Here is an 18,206-nt window from a genome sequence, read left to right as displayed (position 1 = left end):
AGGTAGCTTTTCCCTGAGCCATTTCTTCTTGTCAAGGTCCCTGTCGCAGGTTGGGTTCCCCGAAGATGACGTTGAGAGCAAGGATTGGAGTGCAGGTGGTTGATGTGAGGCGTGCAGGAACAGATACAGCTGCCATAGGGTTCCACAATTCCACTCCCGGGCATAGATCCGGAGAAAACTCTAATTCAAAACTATACATACACCCCTGGCATTTCCCTGGTGGTCCAGTGGTTAAGAATCCATGCTTCCAGTGCAGGGGGCGTGGGTTCCATCTCTGGTCAGGGAACTAAGATCTCACATGCCGTGTGACAATAAAAGAAGAAAGAAAAAAGAAAGAAAGAGAGAAAGAGAGAGAGAGAGAAAGAAAGAAAGAAAGAGAAAGAGAGAGAGAGAAAGAAAGAAAGGAAGAAAGGAAGAAGGAAAGAAGAAAGAAAGAAAGATACATGCACCCCAACGTTCATTGCAGCACTATTTACAGTAGCCAAGACATGGAAGCTACCTAAATGTCCACTGATGGATGAATGGATAAAGAAGATGTGGTACATATATACAATGGAATATTATTCAGCCATAAAAAGAATGAAATAATGCTATTTGCAGCAACGTGGATGGACCTAGAGATTATCATACTAAGTGAAGTAAGTCAGAAGAGAAAGACAAATATCATATGATCTCACTTATATGTGAAATCTAAAATACGACACAAATGAACTCGTCTACAAAACAAAAACAGACTCACAGACATAGAGAACAGACTTGTGGTTGCCAAGGGGGAGAAACAGTGAGGGAGGGTTGGATTGGGAGTTTGGGGTTAGCAGATGCAAACTATTAAATATAGGATGGATAAACTACAACGTCCTACTGTCTAGCACAGGGAACTATATTCAGTATCCTGTGATAAGCCATAACGGAAAAGAAAAAAGTTTTATTTATAGGTTCCATCCCTAACTGAGCTGGCCCATCCCCTCCCATGTTTCTAAGTGCAGCCCGAGGCTGCAGACTTCCCACCGTGGTCTTCAGCTCCAGAGCAAGCCACCTGCGAACCACCCACATCTTCCCAGGGGCTGGCAACTCTCCTTTGCTACTGATTCCAAGACACATCCAAATAGCAAAAATGTGACCATGAAAAGAAACTCAGGCATGTTCAAATCAGGGAAATAACATTCTTAGCTCTGTTCAGTACTCGCTTAATTTTACAAGAGCTTAGAGTTACAAAAAAGTTGCAAAGATCTGTACAGAGTGTACAGAGTGCCGTGGACCCTGACCCAGTACCCCTATTTCCAACTCATTAGTACCTTAGTGTGACATGTTTATCCAACTAAGGAACCAAGATGGATACATTGTTATTAACTAAAGTCCACACTTTATTAGAATTTCCCTAGTGTTCCCCTAACATCCTTTTTCTGTCCCAGTCTCCTCTGGGCTGTGACATTTCTCAGACGTCGCTGGGTTTTGATACCTTGAAAGTTTTGAGGAGGACTGGTCAGGTGTTTTGTCCCTCAATTTGTTAGTCTGTTTGTTTTCTGATGTTTTCTTATGGTTGGTCTGGAGTTATGGGGTTTGGGGCGGAAGACCCAGACAGAGATAAAAATGCCATTCTCCTCAGGTCACATCAAGGATACACACCATCAACGGGACTTATGACAAACGATTTTACCCTTGATCACCTGGCCAGTATCGTCTTTTTTTTCTTGCTGCATTGGGTCTTCGTTGCGTGTGGGCTTCTGTAGTTGTGGCACGGGGGCTCAGTAGTTCTGGCTCCCAGGATCTAGAGTGCAGGCTCAGTAGTTGTGGCCCACGGGCTTAGTTGATCTGCGGCACCTGGGATCTTCCCGGACCAGGGCTTGAACCTGTGTCCCCTGCATTGGCAGGCGGATTCTTTTCTTTTCTTTTTTTCTTTTGCAACCAAAACGTTAATCCCAAGGATTCTCACAAAACATATTACAAATGACAGCATGAAAAAAAAAATTGCACAGTAACTCAAAGTTCAGCTCTACAATATACTCTTAATCTGGCAGGACATTGGTATCTTGATAATCTCAAATTTCCAAAAAATATTACAAAGAGCTATGTATTCATGTACAGCAATCACAGAGGGGACGTATGACCTAACTCAAAGGTAAACTAACTTCCTTGAAACTTCTTAGATTTTAAACTCCCTGGACAATCTCTTGTCCGGTGTGAAGACTAGTGGAATTTTTAAACCTCTAATCTAGGGTAAGGGTGCGGCTTTCATTTTTACCTGCTGGCTTGGGTTCACAGCACCTTTTAAAGACTGCTTGCTTAACTACAGCTGCATACCATATCCCAGCTACAGAAAGTCTTTTCAATGTTTGCCAGTGTTGTTTCCATAATAGTAAACATCACACTTTAGGTGGGCAGGAGTTAGAGTTTTATTATCAGTCTAGGCAAGACCAAAAATTCAAAGCAAGTTCAATTTTGCTTAAGGGAACATTGTAAGGTAACAATTCTTCATATTACATGCCTCCCAGGACCCATTTCAAACCATAGAGAATGACACCTTTATGTGTCACTGTCCCAAGAGACAAACAAATGTGAACAACTAAAACATTTAAAAAGTGCACCAAGCTTCGGAAGTCTCAAACAAAACTTGAATTTTCTGTACATACTCCTGCCAAATGAAGTTATTGCCTGTACACCACTCCTCTTGCAAAGTGGTCTTCTATTTCCTTTCATCTGACCTAGATCGGCTAGGAGACCTAGAGAAAGATCGGGACGGCTTGTGATTTCTCTCTTGGGACAGGGATCTCTCTCTTCTCCTATATCTAGAAAGGGACCTGCTCTGGCTGACGGAGAAGGCTCTCCATCTTGGAGATGTGTGGGAGGTGGAGGACTCCTCCTCCCATAATCATCTCGAGGGCGACGACCCCAAGAAGGAGGCGGTCACGATTTCGACTTCTCTTTTCCCCATTCGACAGGTCCACTCTTACTCGGCAGCCACATAGTGTTCTCCCATCTAGTTCTCGGACAGCATCGGCTGCATCTCGGGGATCTTCACATTCAACGAGAGCGAAGCCGGGAGGGTTTTTAGCACCCCACACACTTCAGAGTGGTCCATAATAGCCTAAAGCTCGTTCCAATTCAGCCTTGTTACCACTGTTTCCAAGATTCCCTACACAAACTTTACAGTCCAACGGACAGGAATCACGTTGCAAGACCCTCGTGGCTCCTGGGTTTCACGGGCCACAGGGTGGTCCCGGGCCTCTAGAATCTGGTAGCTGAATCTGCTCGCACAAGCTGTCCTGTGGGGATGCGTTTTCCCCTATGTGTCCAGCCCGGGGCCCTGCTCTCTTGGCCCGGCCTCCCGGGTGAGAGGGTGAACCCCAGCTCCCTGGAGCAGACACTCAGAGCCCTGGTGACCGGACTCACGGCTGACGGGGCTGGAGCGGCGGCTGGACACGTGTGGCCAGCCTGGTGGTGTTTGGCCCCGTCTGCAGTTCCAGTTCCAGCTGAGAAAGAGCCTCCCTGTGTTACTTTCTCCTGGTTGTGTAAGGATCCCCGGTGTCGTTTGACAGAAATGTAGACGGTGTGTTCTTTCTCTCTTTTCTCCCTGCTTCCTCTCCTCCCTCTCTGCCTCCCTCTCTCCCTGTACCTCTTTCCCTGTTCCGCTCTCCCTCTACCTCTTTCCCACTCCCTCTCTCTCTCCCCCTCTGTCTCTTCCTCTCTCCCTCCCTCTCTCCCTCTCCCTCCCTCTCCCTCTCTCTTTCCTCTCCCTATCTCCCTCTCTCCTCTCTCCCTCTTCCCTCTTCCTCTCCCTCTTCCCTCTGCCTCTTTCCTCTGCCTCTTTCCTCTCCCTCTTCCCTCTCCTCTTTCCCTCTCCTTCTCTCCCTCCCCCTCTCTTCCTCTCCCTCTCTCCCCGCTCTCTCTCCCTCTTCCTCTCTCCCTCTCCCCTGTCTCTGCCTCTCCCTCCGTCTCTCCCTCTGGGAGGGAGTGAGGGAGATGGAGAGATGGAGGGAGCGGGAGAGTTGGAGGGAGAGGGAGAGGGAGAAGAGGGAGGAGAGGGAGGGAGGAGACGTCTCTCCCTCCCTCCCTCCCTCTGCCTCCCTCCCTCTCCTCCCTTTCCCTCTCCCTCCGTCTCTCCGTCTCCCTCACTCCCTCTCAGAGAGGGAGAGACGGAGGGAGAGGCAAAGACAAGGGAGAGGGGGAGAGGGAGAGAGGGAGGGGGAGAGAGAGGGGGGAGAGAGGGAGAGCTCTCTTCCTCCCTCCCTCTCCCTCTCTCCTCCTTCTCTCCCTCTCTCCCTCACCCTCTCTCCCTCTCCCTCCCTCCATCACTTTCCCTCCTTCTCCCTCTCCCTCTCTCCCTCCCAGAGAGGGAGAGACAGAGGGAGAGGGAGAGGGGGGAGACAGGGACACGGAGAGGGAGGGAGGGAGGGAGGGAGACAGAGAGGGAAGCAGGCACCCTCTCGCCTTCTCCCTCTCCCTACCTCCTTCTCCGACTCCCCCTCTCCTCTCCCTCTGTCTCGCCCTCTCCCTCCCTCCCTCTAGGAGAGGGAGAGGGAGAGGAAGGGAGGGAGAGAGAGAGAGGGAGGGGAAGGGAGACGGAGAGGGAGAGACGTCTCGCCCTCCTTCCCTCTCCCTCCCTCGCCCTTTCCCTTCCTCTCTCCCTCTCCCTCCCTCTGTCTCACCCTCTCCCTCCCTCTGTCTCTCCCTCTCCCTCACTCCCTCCCAGAGAGGGAGAGATGGAGGGAGAGGGAGAGACGAGGGAGAGGGGGAGAGGGAGAGAGGGAGGGGGGAGAGAGGGAGAGGGAAGAGGGAGAGTGGGAGAGAGGGAGAGAGAGGAGGAGAGAGGGAAAGGGAGGAAGAGACCTCTCTCTTTCTCCCTCTCTCCGTCTCCCCCTCTCTCTCCCTCTCCCTCTCGCCCTCTTCCCTCTGCCTCTTCCCTCTGCCTCTTTCCTCTGCCTCTTTCCTCTCCCTCTTCCCTCTCCTCTTTCCCTCTCCTTCTCTCCCTCCCCTCTCCCTCTGGGAGGGAGTGAGGGAGATGGAGAGATGGAGGGAGCGGGAGAGTTAGAGGGAGAGGGAGAGGGAGAGGGAGAAGAGGGAGGAAAGGGAGGGAGGAAACGTCTCCCTCCCTCTCCTCCCTCTCCCTCTCCCTCCGTCTCTCCGTCTCCCTCACTCCCTCCCAGAGAGGGAGAGATGGAGGGAGAGGGAGAGACGAGGGAGAGGGGGAGAGGGAGAGAGGGAGGGGGGAGAGAGGGAGAGGGAAGAGGGAGAGTGGGAGAGAGGGAGAGAAGGAGGAGAGAGGGAAAGGGAGGAAGAGACCTCTCTCTCTCTCCCTCTCTCCCTCTCTCCCCCTCTCTCTCCCTCTCCCTCTCTCCCTCTCCCTTGTCTCTGCCTCTTCGTCTGTCTCTGGGAGGGAGTGAGGGAGATGGAGAGACGGAGGGAGAGGGAGGAGAGGGAGCGAGGAAGAGGGAGAGAGGGAGGGAGAGAGGGAGAGAGGGAGGGAGAGAGGGATAGAGGGAGGGAGGGAGAGATGTCTTTGTCTTTCCCTCCCTCCCTCTATCCCTCTCTCCCTCTCCCCCCTCCCTCTCCTGCTCCCTGTCCCTCTCCCTCCCTCTATCCCTCTCTCCCTCTCCCCCCTCCCTCTCCTGCTCCCTGTCCCTCTCCCTCCACCTCCTTCCCTCTCTGGAGAGGGAAGGAGGTGGAGGGAGAGGGAGAGGGAGAGGGAGCACGAGAGGGAGAGAGGGAGAGGGAAAAAGGTATAGGAAGAACGGAACAGGGAAACAGGGACAGGGAAAGGGGGACAGGGAGAGAGGGAGAGGGAAAGAGGGAGAGGGAGAGCAGAGCAGGGAAACAGGGACAGGGAAAGAGGGAGGCAGAGAGGGAGATGGAAACGGGGAAAGGGAGGGGGGACGGATAGAGGGAGAGGGAGAGAGGGACAGGGAAAGAGAGACAGGGATGGAGGGAGGGAGAGAGGGACAGGACAGGGCAAGAGGGACAGGGAGAGAGGGAGGGAGAGAGGGAGGGAGAGAGGCAGAGGGAGAGATGGAGGGAGAGTGAGAGGCAGGGAGGTAGAGGGAGGGAGGGAGGGAGGGAGACAGAGAGGGAGACAGAGAGGGAGACAGGGAGAAGGGCTGATGGGGGCTCCCTCCCCCTCCCATCCTCTGCCCACTGCTTTCTCTTTTTTCTGCTTCAACAAACACCAGGCGCCTTTCAGATCAGCCCTGAAGTCAACGTTGATGCTTGGGACGGCCTGACCTCCCCGCTACCTTCCAGCCCAGGACCACAGCTGGGAGATGAAGTCTGCGGGGCCCTGGGGGGGGCGGCGGTGGCGGAGGTGGTGGAGGCAGGCACCTCCTCTGACGCCCAATCTCTCCTCGTTTACGAGGCAGCCGCCAGCTCCCCTCCCTGACTCCCCAAGATTTGGGGCCATTTTAATATGTGTCGATAATGCCATGAGCTACTATTTAACTTTTCCACGAGGACCCATCTCCCGAAATGCAGTGGTTTTCAGGCTTGGCTGCACTAGAGAACCCCCAGGGAAGGGAGAGACGTCTGTACCTCCCTCTCTCTCCCTCTCCCTCCGTATCTCCTTCTGGCTCTCTCCCTCTCCTTCTGGGGTGATGCCCGATGAGCTCAGATTCGCAGATGTTCCCCCCATCCCCTCTCTGTGCCTTGCGTGGGGCCTGGGCCTTCTCACTGTGGCCCGGGAACAGCCTCGACATTCAGACATCGGTTCCTGCAAGGACACTTGCGTTTGGTCCATACCGCATGTGGCTGCAGTCTGTGCTTCTCCCGTTTAGCATCTTCAGTAGATGGGGGCTGTGCATGAGCCCTTCATCTTCCCCGCAGACACCACTGGTGCTTGCTCGGCCTCGCGGGTGATGTCCACGGGGGACAGACCTGTGTCCCCACCTTCTTGGGCTGCAGACAGGCCACGTTGGTCCTGTGGTGACTGGGGGCTCCCAGGAGAACCCCACCGCAGACCCAGAGAGGTGGCCCCAGAGAAGGTGGCGTACGCCTGGGGCCAGGCCTCACCAGCCAACCACGGGCCACCTGCAGCAACAGGTCTCTCGCCGTCCAGGGGCTGGGTGTTCGGGCGCCGTGGGGATGAGCTGCTGTCTGCACGGCAGCCAAGTTTGTATTGTTGAGCCCGGGGAGGCCCCTGGGTGGCTCCTGGAGAGCCTGGTCACATTTCTTCCTGCCCTTGGCCTTAGAGCTCATCATGGTTCATGCCGTTTCTGGTTCCAAAAGGACCTGTGTTCATAAAGACCACATGTTAGGACAGCACCAAAGTGTCTAGAAATCCAGGCCAGGAGGAGGAGGGAGGGGGTTTGGCTGTGCCCGCCAGTGGCCTGAGAGCCCTCCCACCCACAGAGACCTGGCCCGGGGCCTGTGGGGAGGGCGTGGCCCACGGTCCCCAGCGCTGGCTGTCTCTGGGTTCCAGGAGAACTGCGCGATCCTCGGGGAGCTGGTAAGGCTGCAGGCTCAGAAGTCCCGCCTGCTGGGATTCAGCACGCGTGCCGACTCTGTGCTGGAGATGAACATGGCCAAGACCAGCCAGGTGGTGGCCACTTTCCTAGGTAACCCCGCCTCCCCGAGTCCCAGTGGGGACGGGGGTCAGGTGGACCTTGACTGGACGTGGTGCTGCCTGAGACCCCACTGTGTCAGCCCTTGGGGGTCGCCTTCCCCAACCCTTCATTCTGCCTCGAGGGGCGTGGGGTGGGGGGCGGCTGGGCGGCTGCCACAGGGACATAGCTGAGCCTCTCCCCTCTGCCCGCAGATGAGCTGGCCCAGAAGCTGAAGCCCCTCGGGGAGCAGGAGCGGCCGTGATCCTGGAGCTAAAGAAGGCTGAGTGCCAGAGGCGGGGCCTGCACTTTGACGGGCCCATCAACGTCTAGGACCTGCGCTACTACATGAACCAGGGGGAGGAGACGCGCTACCACGTGGACCAGTACCTGCTCAATGAGTCCTTCCCCATGCAGGTGGTCATGCGCGGGCGGCTGGGCATCTCCCAGGAGCTGCTGGGGCTGACCTTCGACCTGGAGGAAGGCACCAACATGCGTCACGAAGATGAAGATGTGAGGCTCTACACGGTCCGGGACGCGGCCTCGGGCAAGGTCATCCATCAGCAAGTTCTACCTGGACCTCTACCCTCGGTGCATGCGTGGGGGAACCTGTCGGCCGTGGGCCGGGGCTCCTCTGTGGTAGCGGGGCCTCACCCGCGTCCCTCCCCAGGGAAGGGAAGTCCGGGCACATGGCCTGCTTTGGCCTGCAGCCGGGCTGCCTGCAGCAGGACGGGAGGCGCCAGATTGCCATCGCGGCCATGGTGGCCAACTTCACCAAGCCTACGCCCAACCCGCCCTCCCTGTTGCAGCACGATGAGCTGGAGACCTACTTCCATGAGTTCTGGCAAGCGATGCACCAGCTCCGCTCCCAGGAGGGGGCGGGCGAGGGGCTGAAGGCAGGGGGCGGGGAGGGCCCGGGCTCTCCCGTGGTCCTCAGGCAGGCCCTCGCCACGGGATTCTTCCGCTGATGTCACCCCGCACGAGGAGACGCTCTCGGTGTCAGTTTCCATCATCAAACCCCACGCACTGGGCGCGTAAACGACGGAAGTGGATGTCCTCGAGACTCTGGAGGCTGCAAGTCCCAGATCAAGGAGTCAGGACTGGTTCCCTGCATGTTAAATACAGGTATTCAAGAGTTGCCTTTAAAAAAGACAAAATAGAAGAAAGGAACGTTGCATGCAAGGCTGGTGACAGGCAGTGATGAGAACCAGAGGTTAGGCTCTGGGGCCAGGAGCACCACGCCCTGTGAGGTCCTGGGGCTGCTGCAAGTCTCGGTGGAGGCTCAGCAAGTCCCAGTGACTTCCCAATGGGGGGGTCCCCAGCTGAGCGTCTGGGCCCAGGACCCAGTGCTCGTTCAGTCTTCCTGCAGTCAGCCCTTCGTCCTGAGAGCGATGCTCTCACAGACTGCAACCGGAGCGCGTGGGGACACTTTACTGAGCTGTGCAGCCGTCACTACTGCCCTGTTCTGGAACATTTCCCTCACCCCAAAAAGGTCCCTCACGCCCTTAGTTATCATTCCCTCCCCTCCCCTGTCCCTGACAACCAGGAACCCACTCTGACTCTGTGGATCTACCTGTTCTGGACGTTTCCCCTCAGTGGGGTCACACCCTGTGTGTCCTTCTGTGTCTGACTTCTCTCGCTGAGCACCGTGTTCTCACGGTGCATCCACGTGGCAGCGAGTGGCAGGGCTTCACACCTTTGCGTGGTCGAGGGCCGGAAAAAAGACAAACGAAAAGAAGGGCACGTTGCCTGCGACTCTGGTGACAGCCGGGGATGAGAACCAGAGGCTAGGCTCTGGGGCCGGGAGCGCCGCACCCTGTGAAGCCCTGGCGCTCCTGCCAGTCTCGGCGGGGCACGGGCAGTGCCGTCCCCCAGGAGCTGCTGGACAAGCTCATCAAGTCCCGGCTGGCCAACCCCCGTGCGGCCGGGCCGAGGGAAAGGAAAGGGGCTCCCGGACCGCCCGGCTGGAAAGCACGGCCTGGACACAGTGCCAGCGCCCCCGTCTCCTTCCTCCCGCCCTCCAGGCCTCTTCAACCTGCGCCAGATCGTCCTGGCCAAGGTGGACCAGGCCCTGCACACGCAGACGCCCTCGGACCCGGCCTAGGACAATGCCCGCCTCTGCCAGGAGATCCTCAGGGTCCCAGCCACGCCAGGTAGCCAAGCACACGCCGGGCCCACCTTAGCGGTCGGTTGGCGGCTACTGCCCAGTTCAAGAGGATCCTCTGGTGGTGTGTGAAGGGGGACCGACTGACGGGCTCTGGTCGAGGCCCGCTGACCTCTGGCCTCTTCCTGCCTGGGTTCCTGGGCTGGTCCCTCCAGCTGTGGCCCGCGGAGTCCGAGGGTGGGCTGGGCGTATCTGCACGTGCTTTCTGGAGAGCCTGGAAGAGGCAGGAGAGGGCTTCATACCCCGGACGGAACGCGTCGACGAGGTTTGCCCGTGCGTGTCGGTGCGGAGACGCAGTTCACTCCCTCGTGAGCGCTTTAACCCGCGCTCTCCCCGTGCTGGAGGGCGAGCCCTGACTCATCCCTCGGAGCCTCGGGCAGCTGTCCCTGTAAGAGGCTTAGGGGTGAACCCTCGTGAGCTTCAGCAGAAAGTCGGCAAAGATTGATTTGTGTCCCTCCACTGAGTTGCCCGCAAGGTCCCCGTTTTCTAGAAGTGTTGGGCCAATACTCCCTCTAGTGGCAGGGGACTCAGACAGGGCTGCTTTGAGGCCCCAAGCTCTGGGCTCTGGGGAAGGGGCACGGAGCGGCCAGGGGGCCGGGCAGGAGCCTCTCCGCGTGTGTCCCAGGGACCCACCTGCCTGCGACCTTCGGCCACCTGGCAGGAAGCTATGACGCCCAGTCCTATGGCTACCTGTGCAGCGAGGTGTACTCCGCGGACACGGTCCACACACTCGTTTCAAGCAGGAGGGCGTCCTGAGTGGCAAGGTGAGAGGCCGGCCTGCCGTGCAGACCAACACGGAGGTCCTTGGCCTGGGCCTAGATGCTTGTGCCGCCCGCCTGGGCCTGCCAGGCTCTGAGGGCCCTGCCCAGAACCCCCTGCTCCCCTGCCCTTTGTTGAGTCACAGCAGAGGTGGCCACACCCACACCCTCCGTGAAGGGGGTGCTCCACCCTCCTGCAGCCCCGCCCCCTCTCCTCAGGTTGCCATGGACTACAGAAGCTGCATTCTGAGGCCAGGGGGCTCCGAGGATGCCAAGGGCATGGTGAAGCTCTTCCTGGGTTGTGACCCCATGCAGGACGCCTTCCTCCTGAGCAAAGGGCTGCAGGTTGAGGGCTGCAAGCCGCCGGCCTGCTGACGGCACGGGGTTTTGCCCCCCCAGGCGGGCCGGGTGCCTTAGCGCCCCGTCGGGGCGGGGGAGGGGCCGTGTGTCCTCCCAGCCCCCGAGTCCCCGGCGGCCGGCCTAGGCCAAAAGTCTCCACCTGGAAGTGTCTGGAAAGCCTGGCATCAAGGCTCCCCCTTGTTGCACTAATGCAATCCCTTCCTGGGGAGCTTTCCTGGTAACAAAACGGTTCTTTGAAAACGCAGCCATTAATAAAAAAGACTCTACTCCTGGTCTCTGCCTGCCGTCCCTTCCACCACAGGAGTGGCATGGGGGCCGTCACCCTGGGGGGAGTTCTGACCTTGGTCGGGGATCAGCCCTGGGGCCGTGGTGACGCGTCTGGGTCACTGGGAGACGGCTGAGCTGTGGGGTGAGTTCAGACGGGGATGGTGCCCCGCACCCCGACCGGGCAGGCTCTCCAGTGAGGGGGTGTCAGTTTCCTGCCGGCCTCTCGCCCGTCACTGTTTGGCATCTCGGGGGCTGTGACTGGCTGGAGCTGGTTCTGGCGGTGGGCACAGCTGCGGGAAGCCCGGCTGTGGCTGTCCCTGTCCCCGTGTCCTGTCCTCCTGCTCACGGCCGGCCGGCTGGCTCCCTCTGGTCATCGGCAGCTGCTGAAGTCTGGACCACAGCAAGGGGCCGCCTTCCTGGGTCCTAGCAATTCTTCCCAAAGGCCTTAGGGATGTGTTTGGTGGCAGTAGGAATTCAGAGAGGGTGCTGCACCACTGGAGCGGTAGGGTGGCTCTGGACCGTCCCGTGTGTCCTTCCCTGGCCTTTGAGCTCCTTGGGAGCCCTGCCTCCACAAAGGACGCCAGGCAGCGGAACGAGGGCGCGGGCGGCGCCCCGACCTTCTCCCCGTGGCCCAGGCGGGCAGGCCATGCCACGCTCTGTCCTCCCCTCAGCCTGCCCGCCCGTTCTGTTGTTATTTTACCGAAGAGGACACAGACATTCAGAGAGGCTAGGGTCCATGCCTGAGGTCTCATATCCAGTAAGTGTCAGAGCCGGGGTTTGAACCCAGACAGCCTGTCCCGGAGACCGCGCCCTAACCTCTACACAAACCACCTCCTGGTTCCCTTTATTAGCACAAGACTCATTTCCCTGACAAGCCCAGGCCCCATAAAGGCAACCCTGCCTCCCCCACGTGACCAGCCCTTGCCAACTACTCACCCCAGTGGCAGAGGGACGAGCCACACAGGGGACCCGCCCGTCTTGGCCATGGGGACACAGACACCCACTCACACCCAGAAGGACCTCCTCTTTACCTTAGGCCACACGCCCATGCCGAAGGAGCTGCTGTCTGCCAGCTGGTGCAGGTACAGTTCTGTCCTGGAAACAGAGAAGGGACCAGAAGTAAGGGAGGACCCACCCACACCAGTGGCCTGGCAGGGCAGGTGGGCATCATGGCACGGGGCTCCACAGAGTGCCCCAGGTGGCCCCGGGGTCTGCCTCAGGCCCTGGCCCTGCCTCCCGAATATTCCTCACTTGCTGCCCTCAATGGGCCCTTCTTAAGTGAAGGCCTTCCAGAAGCTTCCTTACTCCTCAGTTACCCTGCTCTGAAAACTGGGAGTTTCCTCCCTAATCTGCCCTCTCTCCAAAGGGTGAGGTGCCCCTCTGGCCTTAGCCAGGAGGCTCAGGACAGGTTGGGCCTGCCCTTCAGACGGGGGTGGAAGGCAGGAGACAAATGATGGGGGACGCAGAGGCAAATTGAAAATTATCACCCCTCGCCTGGGGTGAGCACTCCCTGGAGCTTCACTAGATAGAACCTTACTCATTCGTTCAACAGATGAGGAAACCAAGGCTCAGAGACAGGGAGCCACATGTCCAAGAATTCCCAGGAGTCAGCGAGGGGCAGAGATGACTCCCTGGGCCACCTCCCCCAGAAGGCCCTCCCAGATGAGTCTTGTGGCTTCTCTGCTGTTCCACCTGGTGCCTCCTCGCCCTGAGCTACCTCAGGTGCACCCAAGGCTCTCACAGAGTTTAGGAGCTTCTGGAAGATTTGGGGTCTGCTGTTCCTTGCCCACCTCCCACGCTGCTGTCAGAACCTGTACCAAAATGTCACCGTCACAGCAGACATCCACCACCACCCCCCAGCGTGTATAAAGAGCCATATGTGAATTATCTCACTTAATCCTGTAAGGTCAGCAGTCAAGGTACTATTTCCACTTTACAGAGGAAGAAACGGAGGTTCAGAGCAGGTGACACCTGGCCAGGTTCACCCAGCCCAGGAGCAGTACCAGGCAGCAAGAATCAGAGGCCAGATTCCTAACCACTGGGCTCCACTGCCTCTCACCTCTGGGCAGAGGCAGGGCTGGGGCCCTGGAGAGCGGAGGCCCTTTGTCTCACTGCCCTCGGCTGTCCCTGCTCAGCCCAGTCGCTCACCTGAGAGCCAGGTCCAATCCGGATAGCATCTGGGAGAAAACCTCGAAATTGCCTTCCCCTTCCAGCTGCCGGGCCACGTGGCTCTTCTCCAACAGCATCGTCTGCCAGGGGAGAGGACAGGCGCCGGTCAGCACGAGGCCCCGCTAGGCTGCCCGCACACCCCCACCAACCCCCAGGCCCACTCTTCGAGGCAGCACCTCAGGCCCCAACTTGGCTGGACGCCTCCAAATCAAAACGTGCCAGGCCTTTGTCTCACCGATTCAGAGTCCACGCAGGCAATCAACGAATGCAACGGGCTCATTCCGATGAAGGAATCCAAGGGTACTAACAATTAACCCAGAGCCGCCCTCCAACACACTCTTATGCAACCGAAGCCCTTAATAACTTGACCCACATGGTGATGCACGGTAGACTTTCAGGGCCGGGACAGAAAGGGATTTATCGTGCACCAGCGAGTCTGGGTATTCTCCTAGCTCCACATACAAACAACCCTTCTAATAACCTAATCCTGTTTTCTGTTCAAACAGAATGTTGGTGGGGGCGGGGGGGGGGGGAAGGGGAGGAGCCAGGTGATTTCAGAGAGAGGAACAAACAGGCCATGTGCCTGTCACACACGGGCTGCCGCAGAAGGCCAGCGAGCGCCTGTTTAATTTCAGCTTACGCTTTTAAGACCCAGCTAATGAGTGGCTGAATTATGTATCTACTCATGAATATTTCATCCCTGTGATACTCCGAGGCACAGACGAGCTGGCCTGCTCCGGGAGGAGATGTCTGGGCACTGAGTGAGGTGGGGAGGAGCTGGCCTTGGCCTGGGGAGCGATGACCATTTAGACACATTCCAGGGTCCCAGCTGGAGGCGTGGGCCCTGCTGAGTGGGGCTGAGGCTACTGCAGCCCCAAAGAGCCCCCTCTCCCTCCCACCCAGAGGCCTCACCTGGAGCTGGGCGGCCGTGACTCGGCCTGTGGCGTTCAAGTCCAGTGACATCACCATGGAGCACCGGGTGGCACGGCGGCTGTGGCCAGTGAACACGGAGCCAAAGGCCCGGAGGACAGTGAAGGTGGCTCGAATCTTCTCCACTGTTGGGGCACAGACAGGGCATCACCCGTGGCCCGGGTGCTGCCACCCCCACCTCTCACAGGACCCCATTCTGGCCCCAGGCCCCAGCAGGGGCCCCTCCACTCCCCCAACTCAGCTCTAAGCCACACCTCTTCCGCTGCTGGGCTGGCCCTGTGCTGCAAGCAGGGGCGCGGGGTGAGCAAGAGTGAGCCCAGAAGGGGAGATACACACACCTAGGATTGGTACGATCTGAGTGACAAGGGCTGCCCTAGGGCCTCCTGGGCCTGGTGGAGTCTAGGAGGAGGGCAGAGCATTAACATTCTTGGACCTGCTGTCGGGGAACGCCCATCACAGCCAGCTCAAAAAGCCCAGCAGTCCCAAGCTTTTTAACATAACTATTTAACAAGCACCCACTATGTGCTAGGCACCTGGATACAGCCTAGCCTGACTCCCACTCCCCCAACACACACTTTCAGCAGATCTACATTCTGGGAGGGCCTCTCCTTGCTGTATCCCCAGCTCCTCACAGGGCTCTAACCTGGGCCAGGTGCAGAACAGGTGATCAATAAAGCATTGGAATAAGCCCAGTGGAGAAGCAGGATAGTACAATGGTTAAACAAGCTTGAATATGGCCTCTCCCCGTTGTTAGTCACCTGATTTGGAGCGAATAAATTAACCTCCCTGTGCCTCAGATACCCCATCTATAAGATGGGGGTAATAATAGTACTTACTTACCTCATGTGGTTGCCACAAAGACTAAAAGATTTAATAATGTAAAGTGCTCAGAACATGCTCCAAATGTGGTGGTGTTAGTATTGTTTGTTATTATTAGAAAAGCAATACTGCCTGGGCCATATATTCTCAGCAGGGGGAATACTGCCCCCAAGAGGGCAGAAACTGATTCTTGAGGATGGGGGCAGTTTTCCTTTCTTATGTATAGAATAGAGCACAGATACACACACACACACACACACACACACACACGTCTGTGTGTGTCTGTATATATATACACACACATACACACACACTGCATAAACAAATATATGGTGAATCTATGGCATTAACTTTTCATGGTGGGAGACGATTAGGAGAAAGAACAACTAAAAAGGCTCCTCAGAGGGGCAACAATACATTGAGAACACTGGCCCAGGGGTAACAGCTCTGGAGCCAAACTGTCTGTGTTTGAATCTCGGTGCTAGGATGTATGAGCTGTGTGGCCTTGGGCAAGCTGGTTAACCTCCCTGCGTTTTAATGGCCTCATCTATAAAATTCAAATAATAATAATGTCTACCTTATAGGGATGTTTTAAATAATAAATAAGTTAACCTGCTTGGAATAGAGCCTGGCGCGTAAGTCCTCAGCAAGCATTTACCACGATCCCCATCAATATTGTAATTATTATCACCAACTGACACTATTTTTTATTGAAGTATAGTTGATTTACAATGTTGAAACTCTTTCTTTAATGCCCAGCTCAAACATCATTTCCTCAAGGAAGCCCCCCGGCCCCTTCTCTGTGCTCCCTCCGCCTCTCCCCTCCCCAGCTCGGCCAGCAAGCGGTGCAGAGCACTGGAGTCTGGCACAGATGCGCAGCTGAGTCTCCCTTCCGGCTGTCAGTGCCTCCTTGTCTTTGTTTTTACTTATCGGGTCCTCTGCACAGTCCAGTGGGCTGTGCGCTGCACAAGGACACCACACCTAAGGGCACAGCATTTATATCAGATAGCCATAGGCCTGTATACTTATTAGGATGATGGCCCAGAACGTGGTGGTCAAGTGTTTGGTTCTAACAATGTCAATGCGTGACGACGGTTCCACATGTGGCAGTGAGTGTCTTAGGCAAGGAGTACCTGTTTCTAATTCACACAAAAGTACCCAACAGACTAGGGGTGGCCCTGCCCAGAAGCCAGCACAGGGTCTGCACACAGGTGCTCAGTGAACGCTAGCTGAGCAGATATAAGAAAGAGCCGCCCAGCACCCCCTCTGACTCTCCCTTCCCTTCCCCCACGCCACCGCCCCCACCACGTCCCAGCTGCACGTCACCTGGAGACCACTGTACCTGAGACCCTGCCATCCACACTGCCTGCCATCCCCACCAGGTGCTCCAGGACCTGCTCGCAGCAGGTGGTCTTGCCAGCACCGCTCCGGCCCAGGGCCACGATGCTCTGGTCCCTCTGCTGGCTCAGCAGAGCCCAGTACGCCCGCTGGGCCAGGGAGCCAACGTGGGCGGGTAGGCCATCCCAGCAGCTCCTGGGCACCTGCAGGAAGAGCGCCGGCATCAGCCTTCCCACCCGGCCGGGGCCCAGGGAGCACTCCACAATGCTCCAACCCGGCCTCAGGCCCAGATCCACGTCCATGCCTCCCATCCTACTCCAGCCTTGTCAGAGACGTCGTGCATTTTTCTGGGGAGAGCCCAGCCTGGAGATCTAGTCCTGCCACTGGCTCGCTGTGAGTCCTTGGGCAGCCTTGGACCCTGCTCTGAGCCTGGCCTCTTCTTCAGCCAATGAGAGGCTTGAACTAAAGCTGCATTAGCTCATGGGGCTCATCTCACTTGCTACACAAAGGACTGGATCGTACCTGTCTGAAATGAAGCAGGTGGATAAAATGGCTCAATTGATGAGTGACGTCTGCCATGGAAACAGAATGGGGCATGGGGGAATTGGCGGTACGTGTGCTATGTATTTGCTATAACAGATTTAGATACCGGAAGCCCCTTTGACTTCATTCATTCATCCATCCATACATTCATTCACTCAGTAAAAAAAAAAAAAATTCATTGAGTGTCTACTACATAGCAGGCACTAACCCAGGCACTGGGGGCACAACACTACTCAAGGCGAATAAAGGAAATCTCTGCCAACCGTGAGGAGATATCATTATACACCTATTAAGATGGCTAAAAAACCGGTTTTTAATTTTTTTTGACACACTACCAAGTTCTGGTTAAGATGCAGAGCAAGTGGAATTCTCCCACAATGCTACACAATACAGCCACTCTGGAGAACAGCTTGGCAGCCTCTTTTACAGTGATACGTACACTCGTCATCCAACTGAGCAACCCCACTCCTAGGTATTTACCCAAGAGAAATGGACATTTGTGTTCACCAAAAAACCCTCTGTCACTGGTTATATTGAGTAGGTATTCAAAATCATCAACAACCTAGAAACAACCCAAATGTCCCTCAACTAAAGAACTAAGATAACCAACCACCCTGGTTTTAGCACTGAAAGTCCCATGTCCCAGAAAAACCATTCCCTCCCACGGAAACCAGGACAACTGGTCCCCCTCCGAACAGATAAACAAAGCTGTGCAATAAAATACAATAGAATAAAAGAACTAACGGCTCACAGCTGCAACAATATGGGTGAATCTCAAATGCGCTGTGCATTGTGATAAGTGGAAGAAGCCGATTCCAAAGGTTACACGCAGTACAATCCCATTTATATGACTTTTCAGAAAAGGCACAACTAGGGAAAAGGGACAAAAGAACAGATTAGTGGCTGCCCAGGGCGGGACATGGGGGAGGGGATGACCACAAGGGTATGGAGAACTTTTGGGGGTGATGGGAACTGTCCTGTAATTGATGGCAGAGACAGTTTCACAACTATACGTGTTTGTCAGAAACTTACAGAAGTGAACACTAAAAAGGGTGACATTAACTGTATGTAAATTATACCTTAATAAACCTGACTTAAGACAAAAAAAGCCCTGCCTGTAGAGCTTGCTTTCCTTTGGGAGAAGACAGATGATAAAAAACCAACTAATTAAATTATACTGAACGGGAGTCATTTGAAAGCCATGAGCTTGGATGAGATCACCAAGGAAGTGGGCGTTTAAAGAGGGAGACAGAAGAGGTGTAGGGATGGGGCACCCAGACTTGGAGAGATCAGGGACCAGCAAAGGAGGCTGAGAGGGAGGGCCAGCGGGAC

At 56.2% G+C, this 18,206-nt stretch overlaps 2 pseudogenes; one reads left to right on the top strand and one right to left on the bottom strand.

Annotated features, from left to right (window-relative positions):
• Positions 1–2,517: 2,517 nt before the first annotated feature.
• Positions 2,518–7,185, bottom strand: LOC132368972 (serine/arginine-rich splicing factor 3-like; annotated as a pseudogene).
• LOC132368941 (thimet oligopeptidase-like) lies at positions 7,184–10,823 on the top strand (annotated as a pseudogene).
• The last annotated feature ends 7,383 nt before the right edge of the window (positions 10,824–18,206 follow it).

This window comes from Balaenoptera ricei, chromosome 1 (genome assembly GCF_028023285.1).
Source record: "Balaenoptera ricei isolate mBalRic1 chromosome 1, mBalRic1.hap2, whole genome shotgun sequence".
Taxonomy (NCBI): domain Eukaryota; kingdom Metazoa; phylum Chordata; class Mammalia; order Artiodactyla; family Balaenopteridae; genus Balaenoptera; species Balaenoptera ricei.
This window is presented reverse-complemented; position numbering and strand designations above follow the sequence as displayed.